The following is a 4,898-nucleotide window of genomic DNA, read 5'->3' on the forward strand; positions in this document are numbered from 1 at the left end:
AGGAGGGATTGTAGACGGTGATGGAGATTGGCTTGGTGTAATTTCGAGCTTCTCCAAGCGTGAGGTAAGCTTATCTATCATCCGTTCTTGCTCTATGGCGTACACCGAACCCTTACCATCTTCACTTCTACCTTTCCCATCATAATTCCTTGTGCCTACATGCCAAGATTGGTAGTTTTGAACTACATCCTCAATGATTTCCTCTATTTGATCCTCAGTTTTATTCATAATGGGGCCTCCCGCGCCCGCATCAAGACTTGTCTTCGAACTTGTACTCAACCCTAAGTAAAAGGTTTGGAGCAACAACCATTTAGGAATCCCATGGTGTGGGCATTCCCTTTGGTACTCCTTGAAACGATCCCAAGCTTCGAAGAGTGACTCATCTCACTTTTGCTCAAAGGATTGGATCTTGTGGCGACACTCCGCCGTCTTCCCATACGAGTAGAACTTGTTTAAGAATGCACTTGTCACTTCGGTCCAAGTGCAAAGTGAGTTGGGCTTGATCTCCTTGTCAAGCCAATCACTTGCTCGCCCAAGTAGAGAGAACCGAAACAATGTCAACCTCACATAATCCGATGTGACACCATTGTGCTTGATTGTGTCACAATAGTGCTCGAACTGTTTGAGATGTTCATGAGGTGATTCATTACTCTTCCCACAAAAGGGGTGGCTTTGCACCAAATTGATCAAGGCGGGCTTGATCTCAAAGTTGTTGGCACCCGTTGTTGGGGCTTGAATACCACAAATAGCTTCGTATGCCCCCGGTATTCCCATGTTCTTAACCGGGAGCGCCATGTTCTCAAACACTTGCTCACTCTCTTGTTGTTCCTCACCAACACTCAACGATGCGAATCTATTATTGCTTGTTGAGCTAGACCGTACACGCCTTTGTCTCCCAAGTGTCCTCTCCAATTCAAGGTCAAGAGGATGGAGGATCCTTTGACGAGCACGCCCCCTAACAAGCATACAAACACAAGAAAAACCGTGAGCAATGCCAAGGAAAAAGAACGCCAAGCGAAATTGCAATGTTTTTGTATTTTCTAATGATGAACTAGTCTCAACTAAAACTCAAAAACAACAACCGTTCCCCGGCAACGGCGCCATTTTGATAGGCGTAGTTTCCGTCATTGATAGAAAACAACCTATGCAAACAATATTTATAAAACTACTCAACTACCGGCTAGCGGTAAGCAAAGGGATCGTCCCAAAGAAACGGTGGTTAATGAGTTTTAAAGTCAATCTAGTTCGAACAAGGATTTGGTTTTGAATTGTCACTATTAAGAATCTAAAAGCGAAGAATTATGCTAAATTGAATCAAGAAAGGGAAACGTTAGGAAGTCGGGGATAGGCTAGGGAAACCGGGGGAAATGAATTCAACTATTTAGCAATGGTGATCATGCAACGAAATGGTGATTAGGCAAATGACATCTAAAGACGAACCCCGCCACCTCTCGGATAGGGAACGCTAAGCGTCTAATTCACGGAAGACTAATCCTAGATTAAACTAACTAGCATATAATAGGCACCGCCATTTGATCACACAAGATAGGCCCACAATCTCTTGCCAAACCTATCCTATGGTTCCACGTGACTCTAATCGAATAGCATTTGCAACTACCACTCAACTAGCATGGATATCCTATCATCAAATCATATTTAATCACATGAATCAACCAACAATCAATTAACAATTTCCCCTAATTAAGCCCCTAGATTCTCCCCTTTCCATAACCTAATTTTACTCACTAGTCATTCTAGAAATTAAGCAATCCATTAATTCTAAGCTAGCAAGCATGAAATTGAAGGAGTAAGAGAAGAGAATTTCAGAATTCAATTGCACAATCAACTAGGAATTAAGAATCAAAGTAACTTCAATCAATGAAATCAACAATTCAAGAAATTAAGGAATTGAAGAACAATCAACAACAAAGAAAGAGCAAGAATTAAGAAACTAAGAATTAAATTACAAAATTGAACAAGAGTTAAGAAGGATTACAAATTGAAGCTTGAATGGAGTAGAGTTTCTCTCTCTAGAATTGCTGAAAATCTACTTTTAGAATCTCTAATTATCAACTAAAATTCTCCTCTCTAAAATAAATCGAAAAATCTATTTATAAGTTTCCTCAAATAGAAGCCAAAGATCGAAAAAGAGCAGCCCGCGCAGCGATTCGGTCGCACGTACCCACTGTGCGACCGAACGTAATTGAGTTTGTTCGATCGTTTGCATTTTTGTGCGAGCGAGGTCAGCGAAGAAAGTTTTCTTCGTCTTGTGCGACCGAACATAAAACACCGTTCGGTCGAATGGGAATCCTTTGTCTCAAGTCTCCTTCGCAGCTCCATTTGGTCGAACAAGGAAAGTCGTTTGGGCGCACAACTTTTGTGCGGTCGAACAACATAGGTTGTGCGGTCGAACAAAACCTGTGTTGTCGAATTACCAGGGTTGTGCGGTCGTTTTACAATCTTGGGACATTTTGCCTCATAAATCCGTTTTGTGCGACCTAATGACAGAGGGCATTCGACCGCACAAAACTGGAATCTCCTTGAACTCCATTTGCACTACCTGTTCGGGCGCACAAAACGCCACTCGACCGCACAAGCCCTGTTTTGGCTCAAATTCACTTGTTTTCCATAATTTTTCATCAAGATCACCTATAAAGCACAAGATGGAACAAAACTTATAAATCTCACACAAAAAGCTACAAAAACTATAAAAAAAAGCATAAAAACTAACATAAAATCCTAGGCTAAGAGCGACATGAATGTCGCTCATCAGTTAATGGGGTAAAGGAGATGATTCTCGACGCTAAAAAGCATCCGCAAGCTCGACGCCTGAACAGTTTTAAGGCGAAGAAAAGCGTCGACAATATCGACGCAAGAAGGGGTCGAGCATATTCTCGACTCTCATTTTGTCGACGCTTTCGGAAAGCGTCGAGGAGAAATTTCTCGACGCCTAAAGGCGTCGAAAAAGAGCTAAAAAAGCGTCTTTAACATATGGAATTTGTAGTAGTGAAAGTTACATGCAAAGTAGAGAGAAAGGAGTTTCATATCATAATTCTTTTTGGGGTCACCCAACCCCTAGGTCTAAGAGACCTACTCACACATTTAGAACTTAGATCTAGATGATCTAAGCAAACCATACATGAAACATGATTTTTTCTTTTGGGTAAAGAAAATCAACCTAAAAGATAAACTTAAAGATGAACACCAAGAACATACCAAATAGGGAAAGAAACTCAACATAAATCATGCACTAAAAACTCACAGATTTGCAACAAAGTTATAAATGAAAGCAATAAAGAGATTAAATAAAGAAATAATAAAAGATAATTGAATTGAGAGAGACTAAAGATCTTGATCCTAAAGTACAGAATTCAAAAGACAACTAGAGAAATAAAAGATAATTGAACGAAATAAAGTAGTGAGTGTGTGCAACCTAAGAGGAAGTAAAAGTCAGAGAAAATACACTACTACACACTCCACCCATTTGGCCTTTAGGGTAACATTTTATTTATAGTAAGGGCAAACATATGCCCAAGAAGTGGGGTAGACGTCATGTGTCGCCCGGTTCTCAACAATCCTGCATTGCCCGTACATCGGCATCGTGCCACGAAATTTAAGGTGGCATAGCATGTGCTGCACGGCTTGTGCCAAATATACACGACTCGTGCAACGAGTCAAGCATCAGGTGTTTCACGACCTGTGTCAAATGTGCGCGGTCTGTGCATAGTTGTTATCCACGGTGGTTGTTTCTAGGAGATACAATGGTTGTACAGTCCGTGCATGGACCATGCCCCTAGCTGGTTCACTTATCTTCTACTCTTCTCCCATGCATAAATGTCGTGTACTCTTCAAGCCCAAAGACTAAACTTGGTGGAATCTTTCCACTCATAGTTCTCTGTCTTCGTGTGAGCCTTTGATGATAATGATGAGGTGGGATACTGAGAATATCAGAAAGCTTGCATTTAATCCTCATTGGTGTGGTCATTATCTCTTTTTGCTTAGCACGACATCCATACTATGTGCGTCGCTTTAGCTTGGCATGAAAATATGGAGAGATGAGCTCTTCGTAGAAAACAAGAAAAGAAAGGCAATAGAGAAGGAATAACTCTAAATACAACTATATGTAACTAAACTATGCTAATATGTACAAAAAAAGTTCTTATTTGCTCATAAATATGTGCAAATTAGAAGAACATCAATTACTTCGGGAAATTGTGACTCGGGGCACTTCAGATCATATCACTGATATCTGGAGCTTTCGAATCAAGAACTAGGGTCAACGGAAGTTAAAAGGAGATCTAACAAAGACAAGTGTTAATATTCTGATAACAACAACATAATTATAATATTGTGTTACGATGTGAATTTTATATTATTTATCGCTTTTATCACCATTTATAAATTTCTCACATAATTATTCTATTCAATCATGCCCAATAAGATACTTTTCGGGAAAATTTGCATATTCTATTAAGCTCCTTATATAAAAAAATTTAAATCACCCATTCAACATATTATTAGTTTATCTTATATGTGCATTACAATCAACTCAATAGTAATATAGTTAATGTATGCCTTTGCAATAAATCTTTGCACAAAAATTCAGGCTAGTAAACACTAGCGAGGGATCATATTTGGCACTTTTCATATTAGTAACTTTTCCACTAAACCGAATATCTAATCCATAGATGTATGTTGAGACGATCTCCATTTGCAATCACAAGGGAACCAATTAATCTTGCAACCAAATATTTATGCCTCTGCATATTGTCATTTGTTACTACTCTTATACTGGTTTTGTTAGTTTTCTCCGGCAAGGATAAAGCTATATGAAGGTTCCATACACTATCCCTTCCTTAAGCACAAATCTCACTCTAGTATAACAAGGGAAAACAAGC

The 4,898-nt window shown here is 39.4% G+C and overlaps 1 pseudogene; it reads left to right on the forward strand.

Annotated features, from left to right (window-relative positions):
• The first annotated feature begins 316 nt into the window (after nucleotides 1-316).
• Nucleotides 317-417, forward strand: LOC130464576 (uncharacterized; annotated as a pseudogene).
• The last annotated feature ends 4,481 nt before the right edge of the window (nucleotides 418-4,898 follow it).

Source organism: Spinacia oleracea, chromosome 6 (genome assembly GCF_020520425.1).
Source record: "Spinacia oleracea cultivar Varoflay chromosome 6, BTI_SOV_V1, whole genome shotgun sequence".
In the NCBI taxonomy this organism is placed as follows: domain Eukaryota; kingdom Viridiplantae; phylum Streptophyta; class Magnoliopsida; order Caryophyllales; family Amaranthaceae; genus Spinacia; species Spinacia oleracea.